The sequence below is a fragment of the Helianthus annuus genome, chromosome 13, assembly GCF_002127325.2.
Source record: "Helianthus annuus cultivar XRQ/B chromosome 13, HanXRQr2.0-SUNRISE, whole genome shotgun sequence".
Lineage (NCBI taxonomy): Eukaryota > Viridiplantae > Streptophyta > Magnoliopsida > Asterales > Asteraceae > Helianthus > Helianthus annuus.
In genome coordinates this window covers 142,453,034-142,476,462 of record NC_035445.2, presented here as the reverse complement: position 1 = coordinate 142,476,462, position 23,429 = coordinate 142,453,034, and the positions used below count along the sequence as shown (strand labels likewise).

Here is a 23,429-nt window from a genome sequence, read left to right as displayed (position 1 = left end):
ATTGCATACCGGAAAGGTTGCATAAGTAACGACTTCGGTATGATAACCGGGTAATGGATAAAATTGTATGTAAGCATGCTAACCGAGAAACGGTGACGCGGGTTAATGGGCAAGAGGTTCGGTAGTAAATTATGAGTAAATGAATAAACAATTTCATAGATGGAAATTGTAATATTTAATGTTCAATTACGTAATAACGAACGAATTTAACGAATACCGGATATCGGGTGCGTAAACCCCAAGTACGACACTCCGGATAATGTAAAAGTATTATGGTCATAATGTTCATGTAAGTTTTAGGTTAAAAGGAATGAGTTATTTGATAAAAACATGAACGGGTCGAATAAATCGTAAATAAATAATAAGCCGATAGCGCGTAAGTTAAGAATTTCCTTAATCCAGATATGGGATTTCAAATTCACATGATAGAATGTCAAATTACGAGCATGTAGGAAGAAACGGAAGGTTAAACGGGTAAACGGTTCAAAAGTTATGCGCGTTTTAGTGCGTTCGGACGACAAAACGTATCTGCAGAAAAATGGAGAAACCAGGGGCCGTCGCCGACGGCATGTTTGGCTGTCGCCGACGCCATGTGTAAATGTCGTTTTTCTCCGACGCCCTAATACACTGTCTACGCGATGTTGGCCGACGCGAGGAAGCGCACGGTCGTGCGCTTGGCCGCATGATTCCGAGTAAATCATTGCACTGGCTTGTGCACTGCTAGTGCTCCCGACGTCGTAGGTTCCGCACGGTCATACGTTTGGGACGCACGACCATGCAACAGCTGCAAGTTCATCCGAATGTGCAGAATTCATCCGAAATCAGTCCCGTAACCTATAAGGAGTCCCAAAATGTATTCTAAACTCATTGTAGAGTGTTTATGAGATGCAATGAGCGTGTACGCAAGCATAAAATGGAATGAAATAAGTATAGAGGCATATGTAAGTATAAGTATGGATTTACCTACATGATTAGTGAAAGGGAATCCATGGGCAAACGCGTCTAGGAATGTATGTATGTGAGTAGGTATGTATGTATGTAGTTATGTATGTATGTATGTATGTATGTATGTATGTATGTGTGTAGGTATGTATGTAAGTACGTATGTGAAGACATAATCATGTATGTATGTAAGTAGATGCGTATGTAAGCAAGTAAAGGTATGTATGTATGTACGTAGTTATGTATGTATTGTATACGTGGTTTCAATACAATTAAGTATTGACGTTATTAACAATGTGCCTCGAGAATGAAATGTAATGCAGGTACAAGATTGAAGCCTCACCGGGGAATAGATACACGGATGAAATGCTTAAAGTTAGAAAGATAACGGGATGGAAAGTATATGTGGATAGAACGTAACAAGACTACATGATTAAGAATCTTGTTTGTATATAATGTATGCTAATGTTGTGTCACACCCCGATTTCCACGTGTATCACCGGTGGGGGATTATCGTGACGTAGTTGGCAACAATATAGTCAAACCACAATATATAAATGCACAGCGGAAGCATAAAGATAAATATAATTCAACCATTTACTGTAATATCAAATGTATCACAAGTAGTTGAATAGTATCCACAGGAGGGATCAAAAATAAATAAAAATATTGTTCAACAGATAGACATCAAGCTTGCGAGACTTCTTAAGATGCTAAGGAGCTAATGCCAGCCGACTATGTGTAGTACCTGCACTTAATCTTTTTAGGAAAATACGTCAGTTTACACTGGTAAATACATTCAACCGACACTTTTGAAAAATGTTTATTAAAATTGATTTGAATGCACGAGGCACAAACGCTTTTATAACTTGGGAGAATTATTTAAAATTATAATCTTGTGAACGAATTACATGTTCCTTCTATGCGTTCAGTAGCCCGGATCCTGTCCGGGTTAAAGATCAATAGACACACCACATTTGCGTAAAACCGAGGTGGGTAAACCATCGGCTACGTCTTTTAATAATATAGACATAATACCGGGTGTACGCCTACACCCGACTGTCAAGGTCGTGGCCATTTCTTCGAATGATGCCAAGGATATCCGAGACATGGTCATTAACCCCCCAAAGGCTTTTAAGTAACAAGACTGTTTAAATGAGCCGATCAAATTTAATACCCACTCAGCGTGGAGGATTTGATGCTCAATCAAGCGGTATATTATATACCGTAACCCAAGCCCGTATAAGGGAAAATAAGTTAAAAGTATTTACCTTTGCAATGTATATTCCTTAATCAATTAAATCACCGATATCTTTTACTGGGGCTCCTTATTCTGGAACGAAGGTTTTAAAATAACCTATTAGAATCCTAACGGGTCTTTATATTAGTCGTAGCCTAGACCGGTTAGTTTCGAGGGATAGGTACGGTTTAATCGCGTGAAAGGCGAAAACCGAGAATGGAATGTGATTCTGACCCAACAAGTTCGGAGACTTGTTTTATATGGGTTTAATATTCACACTCTGGATTTTGGGGTCAAAATGATATGGTTTGACCCGTATCGGCTAATCTATGTAAACTAGTTACATAAGCCGAACCGTGCGCGCAATAGGCGCAACGGTTAACCGTAGGAGTCCTACACTGTTTTCCTAAGTCAATATACTTTAAAGAGGTTGTGGTATCAGTAGGATACCTTCCATAATGCCCGTAACGAGTTTTAGTCCATTATACGCCCCGTAGGGGTTTTCCGGTCATTTTAAAGACTTTTAAAGGGATTTCTGAGTTCTACAGGAAACCTGAGTTTCCCGATCAGTTTGATAAGTCTAAAATATCTTATTTATTATTTAAAATCAGTAGCAACTGGAATCGGGTCAAAAGACCTTGTAGAACTCAAGTTTTGGCCGAAAAGGGCATATTCGGTATTTACCGAACCGTAGCCATAACCGCAGGTTATGAGCAGGTTAAAATTAATTAAAAATCTTTAAAAATCCCAAAATATTATTTTACTACAGCGGGTAAAAGTTTTGGTGACGAAATCTTGGTTTAGGTGGGCGTTATGCTAATTGCGCCGTTTATTACAAAAGTTTCTTATAAATGCGCTATTTAGCATAACTCCCATTCTAGACCTCGGATTGGCGTGAAATTTTAGGGACATGCTTAGAAGTTAGTAAGCAAGGTTATGGTCCCTTCACGTGTCCGAAATACTCGTTTTATTTTAAAAAGGGCGTTACGGTCAACTTTTAAGTAATTAACGGAAATGCGTAAAAGACTCGGATAAACAACGAACCGGTCACAGAGGGTGATACCATCACGTGACCTGGACCTAAGAGAGTTCTAAGGCATATCTACATTGCACTAACACGGGTCAGAACTGAAGTCAAAGCAAAAGTCAAACTTTTGCGACATTCGGCTCCGAACCGGGTCCATATAGCAAATGGTCGAATCAAACGAGTTTAGACAAGTTTATATACTTAATATCATGTTTTATGATCATCAAAACAGGTTTCATAGCATATACATTACAGATTATGTACAAAATTGCAAAATGACTTTCTGTTGACTTTTTAAGTGCACGTTTGACTCGACATTTGACATAGTTAGAGTGGTGATCAGGGGGAACCCTTTTAGAGGTTTATTACCCACCTAAATACCAACACATAACTACTTTTGATTCGAGAATTCACTGGACCATTCGTGATTTATCGCAAAGTCAATCGTTAGTTACGACGGATTGACTTTTAGGCTAAACTAAGCAAAAACAAAGCCATTGAAGGTTTGGCATACTTACAGAGACTTGATGTAAGACTTAGAATGATAGAGTAAAGCTTGAGAGCTCCAAGAATGATCAGTAGTTGAGTTTTGAGGTGTGTTCTAATAGTGAACTATGTATGCCTATTTATAGTACCCAACACGCCTCTAGATCATTACAACACACACTACAAATGAGTATGGATGATGGGCAGGTGGCCTAGAGTGCTATGGGTCGAGTAGGGGGTGCCCATGCCTCACTTATTGCTTAAATGATCGTTCACAAGTTCAAAAGGCATGCAAGTCCAAACTTTCTGCATCTGGGCGTCTCACGCGGCCCGCATGAAGGAATCATGCATCTTGGTCGCGGGCCGCCTGAGTTCTAATATCAGACGCGTACAAATAAAAGGCTCGCGGCCCGCGTTAACTTACTCCAAATCTTAACGCGGCCCGCGTGGGGTCAGATTTTTCAGGATTTTTAAATCTTTTGTAATCATTACTAGAATCTGGTAATTAATAACGAAATCTTCTGTAATTATTAACCTGGCCTTTCGGGTTTGAAGGGGTAACTTTGCGATTTGGCCCTCGATTATTTACAACTAAGGACCTCGTGTTATTTACCTGTATTGTAAGTCCCCGGTTATCTTTGTTAATTATTCGGAAAACCTTAACTTTCATTGTTGACGCTTTTAACCCTTCTCGTACGAATTTGATCATAACTTTCTCGTTTTGAAACAGAACTTCGCGGAATTTATATAGTATATTCTAGTGAGTGTATTTTACTGTTACAAAGCCTCGGGTACGTCAAAGGGTCACTCAGAGGTATAATTAAACATGTTGACACAGTTAACCCCTGCAGCTTGTAATCTCTCACTTTCTTCCGCGTTTCGCTTCCGTACGATCCATGATTTATTCGTTTGAAGGTACGAGCACCATTTAGGGTTACTATACAGTATACTTACCCTTGTTTGACATTTATAACCCTCGAATTTATATACTTTCAAGGTTTGTCAACATTAGTCCTTTATTAAATATAAAACGCCACGTGTAAACTTAAGACACGTGTCAATACATTATTGGACACAAAATTTCGAGGTGTTACATGTTGCGAATGTATGTGGTGGGTGCAGGTTGTACGAATCACAGATTATCATCACGAGGAGTAGCGATCAAAGACCGAGTCACAAGATAGATTGTACAGAATGCTTGAGTATGTAATTTGATAAACATAAGTTATGCTTTTATTTTATTAAACGAGTACAAAGAATGCATATATTGTAAAAGAGTTATTTTAAAATGAACTTTCAAGTAAGTCAAAACGTTTATAATGAAAGAAATTTTATGGTACGTATTTCCGCTGCGTCTTTTCAGTTAAAGCGTGTTAGGGTCTTATACTCCTCCATGGTAGCTGGAGGAAAGTGCGATGGATGGTAGGGATCAGATGGGCTCATGCCTGGTGGGCTCATGCCTGGTGGTGGAATCCAAGCGTGTATCCTAGGGTAGAAAGAAGTGTGTCTTGTGGTATGGGAAGGTCCGACAACATATGGATCCTTTATGAAGGTAATGTAGCCCACTCGCAACATCCATGATGATGTTGCGGCGTTTTTCCAGTCAAGAATGGAACTCTTAGATGAATCTTCATGAATCCTCAAGATGTAGCCATCAGTATCAATATTCAACACAACAAAATATAATTCGTTAAACTAAAATTAGAGAATGAGAAACAAGACACTAAAATGTAAATGCACAGTATGAGAAACATCACGAACCGAATTGAAACTTATGTTCCAAGGAGTCTTACGCTTCCAAAGAACCAACGATCTTCAGTTTTCAATCAGAAATCTTCACATATATATCACATGCCCTAAACTGGCTAAAACCGTAAAATATCCCAAAAACACAAAACTATGGAACTTGCAAGATGCAAAGCTAACACTCTCGTACCCAAGAAGTCTTACGCTTCTCCACAAACTTCAAGCTCTCATCTATATGCACATCTGTGTGTGGGATCACTAATGATTCATCAGCGAAGCACTTCTTTAGATTGCAGATGTGGAACACATTATGAATTCCATTGAGCTCTTCTGGTAAGTTCAATTGATAGGCAACTGACCCGACACGTTCGATAACCTCGAAAGGTCCTATGTATCTCGGGCTCAGTTTACCCTTCTTACCGAAACGCATCACCCCCTTCCAGGGTGATACTTTTAGTAGCACTTTTTCACCTACCTCGAAGTGAAAATCCTTACGCTTCGGATCAGCGTAGCTTTTCTGCCTATCTCGGGCAGCCTTGAGGCGTTCCCGAATCTGGACAATCTTGTCCGTTGTTTCGAAAACTATCTCTGGTCCTGATAATTGGACCTCTCCCACTTCCGCCCAACAAACAGGCGATCTACACTTCCTACCGTATAATGCCTCGAAAGGCGCAGCCTTTATGCTGGTATGGTAGTTATTGTTGTAGGAGAATTCGATTAGGGGTAGGTTCTTATCCCAGCTACCACCTAAATCGATAGCACATGCTCGCAGCATGTCTTCTAACGTTTGAATGGTACGCTCACTCTGGCCGTCTGTCTGAGGATGGTAAGCCGTACTAAAGTTCAAACGTGTGCCCAAAGATTGTTGGAAACTCTTCCAGAAATGAGACGTGGATCTAGTATCTCGATCAGAGATAATAGACACAGGTATGCCATGTAGGGCGACAATCTTATCAACGTATAACTGGGCCAATGTATCGGAGCTATAAGTCTCCTTGATGGGTAAGAAATGAGCTGACTTAGTCAGTCGATCAACTATAACCCATATTGTGTCATTTCCTTTGCTCGTTTTTGGTAACTTGGTGATAAAATCCATAGTTACACACTCCCATTTCCATTCAGGAAGTTCAGGCTGTTGTAGCAAGCCAGATGGCTTTTGATGCTCAGCCTTGACTTGCGCACAAGTTAAGCATTTGGCTACATAGGCGGCTACAGACTTTTTCAAGCCTATCCACCAATAGTTTGCCTTTAAATCCTGATACATTTTGTCTGCTCTGGGATGGACAGAATATTTGGAACTATGGGCTTCCTGGAGGATAACATCTCGTAGTCCTCCATAAATAGGAACCCATATCCGCCCATTCAATCTCAAAAGACCATCCTTGTGAAGAGTTAACTGCTCCTCAGTTACTCCCAACTTTTCCTTAGGATAATTAGCTTCTAACACAACCTCTCGTTGTGCAGCTAATATCCTTTCAATCAAGTTATTCCTTACTTCCATCCTCCTCGCATTGATTCGGATGGGTTCCATCCTTTCTTTCCGGCTCAGGGCATCAGCGACTACATTCGCCTTGCCGGGATGGTACTTGATCTCACAATCATAATCATTCAAGGTCTCCATCCAACGGCGTTGCCTCATGTTTAGCTCCTTCTGATTGAACAAATGTTGAAGGCTTTTGTGATCTGAATAGATCACAAACTTGATTCCATATAGATAATGCCTCCACAGTTTTAGTGCGAATACAACGGCACCCAGCTTCGGTGCCTTCCGGCAGCGTCAACACAGGAGCGTTGCTCAGCCTTTGTTTCAAAATATCAAAGGATTCTTGCTGCTTAGGGCCCCAAATAAACTTTTCCTTCTTCTTGGTTAGAGAAGTTAAGGGCGCAGCAATCCTTGAGAAATTCTCAATGAATCTTCTGTAGTATCCTGCCAATCCCAGGAAACTACGGATCTCTGTGGGCGTCTTTGGCTCTTGCCAATTCATGACCGCCTCTACCTTAGCGGGATCCACCTGGATACCACGCTCGCTTACGACGCGTCCAAGAAATTGGACTTCTCGTAGCCAGAATTCACATTTAGAGAATTTGGCATAGAGTTTCTCACGATGCAGCAATTCGAGAATACATCGTAGGTGTTTCTCATGGTCGGCTTTATTCCTTGAATAGATAAGAATGTCGTCGATGAATACGATGACAAATTTGTCCAAGTACGGCTTACAAACGCGATTCATGAGATCCATGAACGCAGTCGGTGCATTTGTGAGCCCAAAAGGCATCACTAGGAACTCGTAGTGACCGTAGCGAGTCCTAAATGCTGTTTTATGCACGTCTTCATCTCTGACCTTCAGCTGATGGTAGCCCGACCTTAAGTCGATCTTCGAGAAATAGCTAGCCCCTTGCAATTGATCGAACAAATCGTCGATTCTTGGCAATGGGTATCTATTCTTTATCGTGACTTTATTAAGTTCACGATAATCGATGCACAGAAGCATCGATCCGTCCTTTTTCTTTACAAATAGGACAGGTGCTCCCCAGGGAGATGAACTCGGTTTAATGAATCCTTTTGCCAACAGTTCATCTAGCTGGGTCCTCAATTCCTTCATTTCAGTCGGTGCTAGTCTGTAGGGTGCTCTAGCAATAGGAGCTGCTCCAGGGATGATATCTATTCTGAATTCCGCCTGCCTATCTGGTGGCAACCCAGGTAGGTCTTCGGGGAAAACTTCTGGATACTCCGAAATGACAGGAATGTCTTCTATCCTTGATTTGGGCTCTTCAATAATCACTTGTGCCATGTAGATGACACAGCCTCTTTTTAAACACCTTGAAGCTTTGAGCATAGATACGTTCTCGGGCAATCCATACTGCGTATCCCCTCGAATGGTGAGTGATTCACCATTCGGGGTCTTTAGCACAATTTGTTTTCTATTGCAGACGATCTGGGCCTGGTTGTGAGATAACCAGTCCATGCCCAGAACGATGTCAAAACCAGCTAGATTAAAGGGAAGTAGAGATAGAGGAAAAGAATGGTTCTTAATGGATATAATACATCCATCTAATATAGTGGAGACGGTTTCTACTGTGCCGTCTGCTAGCTCTACCTCGTATTTCACATTTAGGGTTTTGACAGGCATATTCAACAGTTTGCAAAATTTTTGGTCTACGAAGGATTTGTCAGCGCCTGAGTCAAAAAGTACTCTTGCAAATATATTATTCACGAGAAAAGTGCCTGTGATTACGTTGTCGTCTTGCAGGGCTTCCTTCACATCCATTTTGAAGACTCTAGCGTTATTCTTTTTGGTTTCTTCAGTCTTCTTGGCGAACTTGGGGCAGTTGCTCTTGATGTGCCCCTTCTCACTACAGTTGTAGCAGGTCGCGTCTTTAATCTTCTTACAATCCACAGTCTTGTGGTCTTTGGACTTGCACAGTCCACAAGTATGTGTCTTTGACTGGGACTGTGAGTTCGGCCCAAACCTGCATTTCCCAAAGTGGAATTTTTGGCAGTTCTTGCACTTGGGCTTCTCTCCGGTTTGTTGCCCTTCTTTTCTCGCCTCTTTTCCTCTCTTGCCATCACCGTTCCCACGGTGCTTCTTTCCCAACCTTCGCGAGGTATCATCCTCACGCTTCCTCTTTTCGGCCTCTTTGTTCCTCTGCGATCTCAGTCGGACCGCGTCCATCGTGAGGGACAAAGAGAGGTCAGTCACGGACCTGAAGGTCATTGGCCGAGAGGCCTTCACACTAGCCTTTATCGCGGGTTCTAACCCCCCGATAAAACGAGCAATCCTCCTTGGTTCCGGGGTTACTAGATATGGAACCAAGCGAGACATCGTATTGAAGCTCGTCAAGTAGGCCTGGCAGTCCAGATTTGTCATCACCAATGACACAAAATCGGACTCTATTTTCTCCACCTCATGCTGAGGGCAGTAGTTTTCCTTGATGAGAGAAACGAATTCCTCCCACGTCATGCTGTAAAGCACAGCTTTTCCCGAGGCCTGAACCAGCGCCCTCCACCAAGCTAGGGCCTCGCCCTGAAATGATTGCGACACAAACTTCACTACATCCCTTTCTGCGCAACCACTGATGTCCACCACTATGTCCATCTCATCCAACCATGTCATACATTCGACGGCACCCTTCTCCCCCGTAAAGTCTCGGGGTTTACAAGATACGAAGTACTTGTATGTGCAGCCCCTGGCACGGGAAGCATCAGTATACTCCCGTTCGCGACGAACACTATTTTCGTTTGACGAGTGGTTGTCGTCGTCTTTCTTGGGCTTGGACGAGTGGTTATCGTCGTCCTTCTTAGGTTTGGATAGTGGTTTGCTATGGGTTTTTGAGTGTGTCTTTGGCTTTGATGGTGGTTTGGACACTATTCTGCTTCGGGATTCTGTATATTGTCGATCCAGAGCTGCTTGCACAGCGTTGTCGACAAGAGCCTTGAGTTGAGCGCCCGTTAGATTTATTTGGGCATTATCATAATCATCTTCATTTGTATGACTACTTCCTTCATTAGGATTCGCCATAGTAGCTTGTATCTGCTGCAGAAGATAATGAAAATTCTGTTTAGGAGCTTATCATTGAATTGTCTTTTATGGAAATTCATTAACCATGGTAACGAAGACCATATCCGGTTAATTTGTTACTCACTTTTTATTTAGGATTTGAATATGCTTATCCTAATTACAATTAATATTGCTAGTGGCATAAAAGCCTAGTCGCTAGGACGTTATTATAATATTAGCCGAGATTACAAGGAATCAAGGTATGAAGGTTTGAACCGTAGTCCTTTTACTCCTTCTGACAGGGAGTCCTAAACCACCACTGTCTTTTGCCTTATCATGACAATATGTTTGGCCCGTAGGCACTACATCGCTTATGGATGTTTAACAAGTGATCATCTTTATTGATGATTTAACCCATGATTTATTATATCATTAATTTGGGCTTTGGAATCCTTTAAAGGATTCTTGTATAAGAATGACGTGTGCGACTTTAACGAATCACATCTGTCATGATTTGTTGACATGCTTACAGAGGTTAACAGGGAATCAGAATCTTTTAATTAGGTCTTACCATATTGGCCGGATCTTAAAAGACACCTGGCTAGGTTTCACTCTAAGATTCTTTATTTTGGCAGATCAAATTAAATGGTTTTGATTTATTTCATATATAGTAATCACAAAATGAAATTCATAACATAACATCCCAAAATTTTAATACGATTACACACCGCCCTAAACGGGACTTTTAAATAGTACATACCTACATAGAGGTTTAAAGTAAGTGACAAGTACACGCAGGGACTAATACAAGATAAGTGTCCATGCAAGGACTAAAAGATAAGTCCACGTAGGGACTGAAATACGATAAATGTCCACGCAGGGACTTCTTTTAAAATAAACATTACATTAGAACATACATAAGGACTAATGGTCACGTTTCTTCTTCTTGCCCTTCAGTAGGTTTGCTAAGCCCTTGAGGAATCCTCGGTGGCTCTTACGTTCTTCCTCGAATTCTCTCTCCACACGGCTCAAACGGTGGAGTATTTCTTCTTGTTCGGGAGGAGAGAAACGTGGTTGTGGCGCCTGTTGCGGAACTCGAGATCTGGGAGGTGCTGGGTACCCATGAGCTGAGTAGTCCGGTACTCCCATGTTCCCATGAGCTCCGTCGGGATAGCGTGCATTATACCTAGCCGCTACCACATATGGGTCGCGCTCATAGTTGTAGTTGTAATGTGCTTGCGATGACGGTTCGAACGGGTTGTAAGCCGTTGGACCCGTGTAAGCAGGTATTGGGTGGTCATACCCAAATGGTGGCGAAGTTGGTGCAGCTGGTGCGGAGTTCGCCTCCTGTACAGGACTTGAAGGTCCTTCTTCTTGTAGTGGCGGGTAGTGGCTACTAATAGAGTGTCGAGGGGTGCTGAAGTGGAAATCCCCTCCTCCTCGTGTGGACATACGGGCATTTGTCCTCCTACGCCTTGGCGGATCAGGCATTACTGGCTGTACCGGTGGCGGAGGTGGTGGCGTAACTGCCACGAAATGTGGATCCTCGGAGGGATCTCGCGGATGTTGCGGCTGTTGTGATGTCTGTGGCGTGTGGTACCACTCGTGTTGATTAAACAACGCCATGAAGCTATCTGGTCCCTGATAGGGTGTACCATGAAAGGATGACCAATCAGAGATTTCTATTGGATGCGTGGGCGTACCACGAGCAGGTTCTGTCGGGTCAGTATCCTCGTCCATATGATCTTCGGAGAAGTGGTCTTGTGGTCCTAACGGAACAAAGCCTGAAGGTTCCTGGATGTAGTCAGCTGGATTAAACTGACCTCTGAAGTATGGAGTAGGGTCGTCAAAATTTCGGTGCGATACCGAACGTTGTAGAGGTATGAAGGAGGGTTGCGGGTTGTTGGGGTCATTTTCTGAATTTGGCCCGAATGAGTGCCGGTATGATGGCGTCGAGCTATGCGAGGTGGAATGCCTCGCAGGTTCATAAAGGTCTCTTCGCCTTTGCGGTTCTTCACTCCTTGTGGTCGAAGGAGCTCGCGTATTTGAAGGTCCGGCTTCGTGATCGTGATGAGTAACGATCTCTCCTCTGCCTCTTCTTCCCCTTCCTCTTCCTCGGAAAATCACTGGCGGCATATTTCCTGCTTTCAAAACTTTAAATAACAGTAATAAAAGAAAAAGACAACTTTGAATAACAATTCGAATTTGTCCTATGTTCTTGTCTAGACTCAAGTATGTGCAATTGTGTCACTGAGATTAAACACATTAGGATAGTGTTTAATTCACTCAATGTTGGCTCTGATACCAACCTGTCACACCCCGATTTCCACGTGTATCACCGGTGGGCTCGGTGGGGGATTATTGTGACGTAGTTGGCAACAATATAGTCAAACCACAATATATAAATGCACAGCGGAAGCATAAATATAAATATAATTCAACCATTTACTGTAATATCAAATGTATCACAAGTAGTTGAATACGATCCACAGGAGGGATCAAAAATAAATAAAAATATTGTTCAACAGATAGACATCAAGCTTGCGAGACTTCTTAAGATGCTAAGGAGCTAATGCCAGCTGATTACGTGTAGTACCTGCACTTAATCTTTTTAGGAAAATACGTCAGTTTACACTGGTAAATACATTCAACCGACACTTTTGAAAAATGTTTATTAAAATTGATTTGAATGCACGAGGCACAAACGCTTTTATAACTTGTGAGAATTATTTAAAATTATAATCTTGCGAACGAATTACATGTTCCTTCTATGCGTTCAGTAGCCCGGATCCTGTCCGGGTTAAAGATCAATAGACACACCACATTTGCGTAAAACCGAGGTGGGTAAACCATCGGCTACGTCTTTTAATAATATAGACATAATACCGGGTGTACGCCTACACCCGACTGTCAAGGTCGTGGCCATTTCTTCGAATGATGCCAAGGATATCCGGGACATGGTCATTAACCCCCCAAAGGCTTTTAAGTAACAAGACTGTTTAAATAAGCCGATCAAATTTAATACCCACTCAGCGTGGAGGATTTGATGCTCAATCAAGCGGTATATTATATACCGTAACCCAAGCCCGTATAAGGGAAAATAAGTTAAAAGTATTTACCTTTGCAATGTATATTCCTTAATCAATTAAATCACCGATATCTTTTACTGGGGCTCCTTATTCTGGAACGAAGGTTTTAAAATAACCTATTAGAATCCTAACGCGTCTTTATATTAGCCGTAGCCTAGACCGGTTAGTTTCGAGGGATAGGTACGGTTTAATCGCGTGAAAGGCGAAAACCGAGAATGGAATGTGATTCTGACCCAACAAGTTCGGAGACTTGTTTTATATGGGTTTAATATTCACACTCTGGATTTTGGGGTCAAAATGATATGGTTTGACCCGTATCGGCTAATCTATGTAAACTAGTTACATAAGCCGAACCGTGCGCGCAATAGGCGCAACGGTTAACCGTAGGAGTCCTACACTGTTTTCCTAAGTCAATATACTTTAAAGAGGTTGTGGTATCAGTAGGATACCTTCCATAATGCCCGTAACGAGTTTTAGTCCATTATACGCCCCGTAGGGGTTTTCCGATCATTTTAAAGACTTTTAAAGGGATTTCTGAGTTCTACAGGAAACCTGAGTTTCCCGATCAGTTTGATAAGTCTAAAATATCTTATTTATTATTTAAAATCAGTAGCAACTGGAATCGGGTCAAAAGACCTTGTAGAACTCAAGTTTTGGCCGAAAAGAGCATATTCGGTATTTACCGAACCGTAGCCATAACTGCAGGTTATGAGCAGGTTAAAATTAATTAAAAATCTTTAAAAATCCCAGAATATTATTTTACTACAGCGGGTAAAAGTTTTGGTGACGAAATCTTGGTTTAGGTGGGCGTTATGCTAATTGCGCCGTTTATTACAAAAGTTTCTTATAAATGCGCTATTTAGCATAACTCCCATTCTAGACCTCGGATTGGCGTGAAATTTTAGGGACATGCTTAGAACTTAGTAAGCAAGGTTATGGTCCCTTCACGTGTCCGAAATACTCGTTTTATTTTAAAAAGGGCGTTACGGTCAACTTTTAAGTAATTAACGGAAATGCGTAAAAGACTCGGATAAACAACGAACCGGTCACAGAGGGTGATACCATCACGTGACCTGGACCTAAGAGAGTCCTAAGGCATATCTACATTGCACTAACACGAGTGACTGAAGTCAAAGCAAAAGTCAAACTTTTGCGACATTCGGCTCCGAACCGGGTCCATATAGCAAATGGCCGAATCAAACGAGTTTAGACAAGTTTATATACTTAATATCATGTTTTATGATCATCAAAACAGGTTTCATAGCATATACATTACAGATTATGTACAAAATTGCAAAATGACTTTCTGTTGACTTTTTAAGTGCACGTTTGACTCGACATTTGACATAGTTAGAGTGGTGATCAGGGGGAACCATTTTAGAGGTTTATTACCCACCTAAATACCAACACATAACTACTTTTGATTCGAGAATTCACTGGACCATTCGTGATTTATCGCAAAGTCAATCGTTAGTTACGACGGATTGACTTTTAGGCTAAACTAAGCAAAAACAAAGCCATTGAAGGTTTGGCATACTTACAGAGACTTGATGTAAGACTTAGAATGATAGAGTAAAGCTTGAGAGCTCCAAGAATGATCAGTAGTTGAGTTTTGAGGTGTGTTCTAATAGTGAACTATGTATGCCTATTTATAGTACCCAACATGCCTCTAGATCATTACAACACACACTACAAATGAGTATGGATGATGGGCAGGTGGCCTAGAGTGCTATGGGTCGAGTAGGGGGTGCCCATGCCTCACTTATTGCTTAAATGATCGTTCACAAGTTCAAAAGGCATGCAAGTCCAAACTTTCTGCATCTGGGCGTCTCACGCGGCCCGCATGAAGGAATCATGCATCTTGGTCGCGGGCCGCCTGAGTTCTAATATCAGACGCGTACAAATAAAAGGCTCGCGGCCCGCGTTAACTTACTCCAAATCTTAACGCGGCCCGCGTGGGTTCAGATTTTTCAGGATTTTTAAATCTTTTGTAATCATTACTAGAATCTGGTAATTAATAACGAAATCTTCTGTAATTATTAACCTGGCCTTTCGGATTTGAAGGGGTAACTTTGCGATTTGGCCCTCGATTATTTACAACTAAGGACCTCGTGTTATTTACATGTATTGTAAGTCCCCGGTTATCTTTGTTAATTATTCGGAAAACTTTAACTTTCATTGTTGACGCTTTTAACCCTTCTCGTACGAATTTGATCATAACTTTCTCGTTTTGAAACGGAACTTCGCGGAATTTATATAGTATATTCTAGTGAGTGTATTTTACTGTTACAAAGCCTCGGGTATGTCAAAGGGTCACTCAGAGGTATAATTAAACATGTTGACACAGTTAACCCCCGCAGCTTGTAATCTCTCACTTTCTTCCGCGTTTCGCTTCCGTACGATCCATGATTTATTCGTTTGAAGGTACGAGCACCATTTAGGGTTACTATACAGTATACTTACCCTTGTTTGACATTTATAACCCTCGAATTTATATACTTTCAAGGTTTGTCAACATTAGTCCTTTATTAAATATAAAACGCCACGTGTAAACTTAAGACACGTGTCAATACATTATTGGACACAAAATTTCGAGGTGTTACATGTTGCGAATGTATGTGGTGGGTACAGGTTGTACGAATCACAGATTATCATCACGAGGAGTAGCGATCAAAGACCGAGTCACAAGATAGATTGTACAGAATGCTTGAGTATGTAATTTGATAAACATAAGTTATGCTTTTATTTTATTAAACGAGTACAAAGAATGCATATATTATAAAAGAGTTATTTTAAAATGAACTTTCAAGTAAGTCAAAACGTTTATAATGAAAGAAATTTTATGGTACGTATTTCCGCTGCGTCTTTTCAGTTAAAGCGTGTTAGGGTCTTATACTCCTCCATGGTAGCTGCAGGAAAGTGCGATGGATGATAGGGATCAGATGGGCTCATGCCTGGTGGGCTCATGCCTGGTGGTGGAATCCAAGCGTGTATCCTAGGGTAGAAAGAAGTGTGTCTTGTGGTATGGGAAGGTCCGACAACATATGGATCCTTTATGAAGGTAATGTAGCCCACTCGCAACATCCATGATGATGTTGCGGCGTTTTTCCAGTCAAGAATGGAACTCTTAGATGAATCTTCATGAATCCTCAAGATGTAGCCATCAGTATCAATATTCAACACAACAAAATATAATTCGTTAAACTAAAATTAGAGAATGAGAAACAAGACACTAAAATGTAAATGCACAGTATGAGAAACATCACGAACCGAATTGAAACTTATGTTCCAAGGAGTCTTACGCTTCCAAAGAACCAACGATCTTCAGTTTTCAATCAGAAATCTTCACATATATATCACATGCCCTAAACTGGCTAAAACCGTAAAATATCCCAAAAACACAAAACTATGGAACTTGCAAGATGCAAAGCTAACACTCCCGTACCCAAGCAAGTATGCCTTCATATATAAAAGTATTGTAAAGGACACATATAGTTCTAGATATTAAAGTCAACCCAAACCCATCATTTACCACACTCCATCGGCCATCACTCTTACCGTATCTCAATCTTTGAAATTTCAAGTTATATTAACTAATACTTAGATATAAAAATAAAAAGTAAATGAGAACAATCATAGATTACTGTTTTTCTTCTAGTACAACACCTTTTTTTGACTTTTTCTTCAACCTCCTTCTCTAAAGAAAATAACCAGGTCACCAGAAGGAGTTTGAACTCAGATCTTTCTTCACTATCCTCTCTTTTCTATTTTCTTTTAATGTTCGCTCTACAATAATACATTTAAAGGGTTAACTTGAAAACAAATCTCCGCCGGATACTTTATAAAAAATGGTTCGCCGGAGGGGTCAATTAACCCACCCCTAACTATATTAAGCATTACACTATCCCCGGATGTGTCAAAATTACCTATTCTGGCATCTCTCGTACTCCAATTTTCTTGAAAAATGTATCAGTTACCCATGTTTGCCCCCTAACTCCCCACCTTACTCCATATGAATTTTTAAACCGAACACTAAGTCAGTTGTTATCCCGTCCGAGAAAAATCCCTGTAACTACAACAACATGAGAACTTATTTGCTGAGGTTCTAGGATCACAAAGGGATCTTCAGCAGTTGCATATTGCTCTACACGGTCTTCAATGACATTATTTAAGCGACAACCCGCTATAATAGGATATTTTGGTCCATCAGGAGCAAAATTTCTTATTAAAGCTTGCCTTATTTCTCTTCGGTCTTCAATAATGGTCAAACTTAATAGCCCATGTTTTCTAAAATCTCTATCGGATACTTTATAAAAAAATGGTTCGCCAGAGGGGTCAAGTAACCACCCCTAATTATATTAAGCATTACACTACCCGTTAGAGGTGTCAAAATTACCTATTTCAGCATCTCTAGTACTCTAATCTTCTTGAAAAAGGCATCAGTTACCCATGCGTGCCCCCTAACTCCCCACCTTACTCCATATGAATTTTTAAACCGAACACTAAGTCGGTTGTTATCCCGCCCGAGAAAAATCTCTGTAATTACAACAGCATGAGAACTGATTTGCTAAGGTTCTGGGATCACAAAAGGATCTTCAGCAGTTGCATATTGCTCTACACGGACTTCCATGACATTATTCAACCGACAACCCGCTATAATAGGATATTTTGGCCCATCAGGAGCAAAACTTCTTATTAAAGCTTGCCTTATTTCTCTTCGGTCTTCAATAATGGTCAAACTTTGAAGCCCATGTTTTCTCCAATCTGATGGTAGGTCTGGATGTTGCTGATGCATGCGTAACCATTGCTGATGTCGCATGTTATAGAGTCCTTTAGAACTCGTTAAATAGTCTGGAAGGTTTGAAATATAGTAACAACGTTCGTTGATCAACTGTTGTAGGGACATAATCAAAGATCGATAATTCTTTGGGTCTCATATTCGGTAAATCATTGTCATAAAGTGGGCAGCCGCGTATGCCACACAATACGGAGTACCTTCTTGGTCCCATACTTCCGGAAATCTATCTATTGTGTGGGTGTATGGTCGTTCCCTATAAGATTAAATTGATTGTAGGGGATTCGACCCACCATGGTTTCAGTATAAGTGGGAGTAGAAGTCTGATAATATTTTTCATTCATCACTCCATGAACTGACCAAGCCTTTCCCCACTCACTACTCTCCGTATTGCATGCTTATATCAGATCAAGAACACCATACTCTTTAGGAGGATCCGGGATCACGAGACAGAGTTGGCTTCCTTTATGAAGGTAATGTAGCCCACTCGCAACATCCAGATGATGTGGCGGCGTGTGGCGGCGTTTTTCCCGGTCAAGAATGGAACTCTTAGATGAATCTGCATGAATCATCAAGATGTAGCCATCAATAACAATATTCAACACAACAAAATATAATTCATTAAACTAACATTACAGAATGAGAAACAAGACGCTAACATGTAAATGCACAGTATGAGAAACATCACGAACCGAATTGAAACTTATATTCCAAGGAGTCTTATGCTTCCAAATAACCAACGATCTTCAGTTTTCAATCAGAAATCTTCACATACATATCACATGCCCTAAGACTATCCACATCAAGGATGTTTGTAGGTGATTAGTGGAGGGCATTTGTGAGAGGGATTGATTAGTGGGTGTTGTAGAGGATGACATGGAGGGTGTTCATTCTTAAGGATTCTTGGGGAAGAATGGTGAAGAATGGGGGAATGGTGGGTCCTTTCTTTTTTTTTATTTAGTTTAAATTTAATAAAATAATTATAATAAGGTTGTTTGTGGGAAGGATATATATGTTATTGTTGTGGGTAAAAAGTGTTTGTGGTGAGAATAAGTGAAAAGCTGATGTGGCATGCTGATTAGGCTGTTTGTAGAAATGATAGCCTTTCACTAATACGGATAGTCTAACCCAGCTAAAACCATAAAATATCCCAAAAACACAAAACTATAGAACTTGCCAGATGCACATAATAATAAGAAACTTCATAATAAACCGAATCGAAACTTATGTTCTACGAAACCGTTTCGCATAACAAATCATAAATCGTTCCAATAAACAGCTTCAAAACGACCTGATCGATTAAATATCATCTCACAGTTACAGATCTGACAATACATCTAGAATAATGATGAACTTTCAACACATACGAACGACATTGTAAGAGTTTTAGGTATTTTGGCATCAGATCAGAGTAGATGTGTATAGATTCAGTGAAGTTAGGTTAGATGCGATACCTTTTACTGTGAAATGAGTTCTTCTTTAAGCTGAAGGATTTCACCTTTTTAGTGGTGGAGAAATACTTTGAATCGTGTCCGCTCATCTCTGCTGCCGGTGATCGGAGTCAATGACGGCAATTTGACGGAGCAAAAGATTGGGTGAGGGAGGTTTGAAGGGGGAAGGTGTGGAAGACTGAAAATGGAAGATTGGGTGTTTTGAAAAGGTTTAACAGTTCTATTTCATGCTTTGCCGAGTTGTTTCATGCTTTCTATGTAGTAGTTATTTTTATTCCTCTAATTATATACACATACATTCAAATATTCAATACGGTATTTATTTTCAACTGGGTAGAAAACGACAGCTCCATGCCAACAGAAAGCGTCAATCCCATTTTTTTTAATCTCACATCTCACCATTTTTGTCTAATAGTGAGTTTGTATATTTGTTTATTTTAATATAATAGTATGTTAAAATCCCGTGTGTTTATTTTTAATTTCCTCTTTGATTCCGAAACGTACTTTGCAACATGCTTTTTTTTCTACGTTTTCATATATTTTATATGCTTTAATGGGGTACAATGTTACCGGCTCATGAAAATTTATTTTTATAATTTTGGATCATGTAAAACACGTGTTAATATCCTTTTGGACATACTTTTTATAGTTGCTATACTAAGTGCTAGTAGCGTACCAAACCGAACCGATATTGACCGAAACCCCACAGCGTAGTGTGTCACACCCTCAATTTCCACATGCGGGGTATCACCGCGAGTCGTGCGACTGACCGAATCATGCCACCAATCATATTAAACAATTAAGATAATTTAAAGTAAAACCAACATTTCGAATCCGGTTTGTGACATCACATTTAAACTCTTAAAATAAAGTTAAAGTATTTAGCGGAAGCATTTAATACAAAGTCTATGAATAGTTTAAAACATAAGTTCAAATAAGAATCCAACAACGGATTTTAGATGACACTCACTTCCTTGAGCAGACTTCAACGCAGCACCTACGGACCTGCAAGGCGAACAGTGGATGTCTGCGGCCTGTTGAGGATTTGGGCTCCTTTAGTGTGCAGCCCACTTGGAGTGTGCGGCCCACTAAGAATGTGGCCCAAGACGTAATAGTGTGCGGCCCACATAGGGGTGTGTCGCCTACTGACAAGTGTGCATTCGTGCATAGATGGTGCAGTACACTGTGCAATAGAGTTTGTACGAAGAGATTGTGCGGCCAGGGATGTTTGTGATAAGGTTTTAAATAATGTTTTATAACTAGTGGTTTCCGCCCGCGCTTCGCAACGGGGGAAGACCGGTTGTTAATAAAACTTAAACGAAAAAGTATGCGCAATCGTAGTCATTAGATGGATTTCCACCCTAAGAATTAAGAACAAAACAAAGAATCATAGAAAACTCAAAACAAATTAAAATCCTAAGAACTTAAGAATCCCTATGTGCGATGCAATGGGAATTTTGAACATGTATGTTTTAAGCGAACGTAAAGCTAAAGTTATCGAACTTGTGTTGGGGAATTTTCCTTTCATGTACTTTTTATACGTGACATTATGAAACTTGTGGTTTTGGTATTCAATTTTATGTCTTATTTCTTGTGATATAATGATGTAAAGAATAGTTTAAAACAAACGGAGTCATAAAAACATTATCTTTACTCTACTTACATGATGAATTTATATAATTATTATATTTATCTTTCTTGTGCCTAGCTGGTTAATAAAAAAAACCCATCTAGTGACTTGGCTACAAATGGCGTTTAGTTTTTGTGTGCCAAGTCTATAATTTAGTGGATCACATAAATATAAATAAAATAATGTTATGAAAAGTTCAAAACAGCTAAATTTCGGATTTCAATTGAATTATTAACTAAATTTGAATTTCTTGTACTGTATCCAAAACTCCCAAATCTCTCTTCCATATCTTACTTTTCAGTTTTCACAAACTACAAATTTTCTTTTCTACAAAACCATGACTTTCTTTTCTACAAAACTATGACTCCGCCACAGATAGCCATAACAACCATCACTCCGCCATCGTTAACCTTGTAGCCGTGGTGTACAGAGGTAGATGGGGAGCTCTCAACGCCAATATCTCCTCTCACCATCATACATCGTAGACCACCACATGGCACCGCCGTCTCTATCTTTAAGTCCACCGTTGGATTTCACGTGAAGGTTAAACAGTCTCTATTCTCTATATTCTGACGCTCTCTTTGACCATCATCTCAAACTTTAACCTCCCCTTGACCAACCATGGGTCACCGTGGCCACCGGATCTTTTCTTCTCTTTATTAACTATCCTTTCTTTTCTCTTTTCTCTTAATTTTCGCTCTTCAATAAAAAATTTAAGGGTTAACTTGAAAACAAATCTCCGTCGGATACTTTATAAAAAAATGGTTCGTCGGAGGGGTCAATTAACCCACACCTAATTATATTAAACATTACACTACCTTTAAATGTGTCAAAATTACCTATTCCGACATCTCTGGTACTCCAATCTTCTTGAAAAAGGCATCAGTTACCCGTGCTTGCCCCAGAACTCTCCTCCTTACTCCATATGAATTTTTAAACTGAACACTAAGTCGGTTATTATCCCGCCCGAGAAAAATCCATGTAATTACAACAGCATGAGAACTCATTTCTTCTTTTGTGCGGATTAATCCATCTGTCAGGATGTTAGCTAGTTCGTGTATCGTGTCTTATCGTGTCGTGTCTTATCGTGTACAGGTATACACGATATTCCAATCCTAGCCTTGACCATGTCTCGAGGCAGAATTGGCTTCTTTTATGAAGGTAATGTAGCCCACTCGCAACATATATGATGATGTTGCAACGTTTTTTCTCAATCACGAATGGAACTCTTAGATGGATCTGCTTGAATCATCAAGATGTAGCCATCAGTAACAATATTCAACACAACTAAATATAATTCGTTAAACTAACATTACAGAATGAGAAACAAGACGCTAACATGTAAGTGCACAGTATGAGAAACATCACGAACCGAATTGAAACTTATGTTCCAAGGAGTCTTACGCTTCCAAAGAACCAACGATCTTCAGTTTTCAATCAGAAATCTTCACATACAAATCACATGCCCTAACCCGGCTAAAACCGTAAAATATCCCAAAAACACAAAACTATGGAACTTGCTAGATGCAAAGCTAACAAGAAACTAGTAACAATTGTAAGAGTAGTAAGTTAGTAACTACTGACATGTATATGCACATAATAATAAGAAACTTCATAAACCGAATTGAAACTTATGATCTACGAAACCGTTTCGCATAACAAATCATAAATCGGTCCAATAAACAGCTTCAAAACAACCTGATCAACTAAATATCATCTCATAGTTACAGATCTGACAATACAACTAGCATAATGATGAACTTTCAACACAGATCAACACATACGAACGAAATTGTAAGAGTTTTAGGTATTTTCACATCAGATCAGAGTAGATGTGTATAGATTCAGTGAAGTTAGGTTTGAAGCGATACCTTGTACTATGAATTGAGTTCTTCTTTAAGCTCAGGGATTTCGCCTTTTTTAGTGGTGGAGAAATACTTTGAATCATGTCTGCTCATCTCTGCTTCCGGTGATCGGAGTCAACGACGGCGATTCGACGGAGCAAAAGATGGATTGCAACAGAGGGAGGTTTGAAGTTGAATAGGAAAACTGGAAATGGAGATTGGTGGAAATGGGTGTTTTGAAAAGGGGGAATGAACCTGACCCGGTTTGATTTGATGTGGTTTAGAGTATTCTCATTCAATCCATTAAATTATACATACATTCCACTAAAAAACAATTTCTATATCAATATATTTTCATTAAAAACAAATACTTTTTCTCTTTCCTTTTCAATTAAATAATATTATCATTACATTTTTCTCTCTCCTTCACTCACAACCACTTTTAATATATATTAAAAAAATTATACTGGGTGAACAGTGTCCCCCCAAATATACAGATGAACAGTAACATTTTCTCTCTCATCCACTCACAACCATTTTTTATACCCTTTATAATATAAAAACTACCCCTCACATATTTTGATGGTTTGGATGAGAATGCTCTTAGTTCGGTTTTCGGCTTAGATTGAAATTAAAATTCGGATTTGGGATTTTTGAAAATGGTTTCTTTCGGTTTTTTC

General features: G+C 40.0%; 2 long non-coding RNA genes across 2 annotated transcripts; both read right to left on the bottom strand.

Moving 5' to 3' along the window:
* Positions 1-16,642: 16,642 nt before the first annotated feature.
* Positions 16,643-19,575, bottom strand: LOC110899563. The gene is made up of 2 exons (XR_002570349.2): positions 19,279-19,575; positions 16,643-18,383 (listed from the first exon to the last, which is right to left on the bottom strand). It is a non-coding gene; the product is annotated as an uncharacterized LOC110899563 (long non-coding RNA).
* Positions 19,576-21,107: 1,532 nt separating this feature from the next.
* LOC110899562 lies at positions 21,108-23,000 on the bottom strand. The gene is made up of 2 exons (XR_002570348.2): positions 22,777-23,000; positions 21,108-22,144 (listed from the first exon to the last, which is right to left on the bottom strand). It is a non-coding gene; the product is annotated as an uncharacterized LOC110899562 (long non-coding RNA).
* Positions 23,001-23,429: the final 429 nt, after the last annotated feature.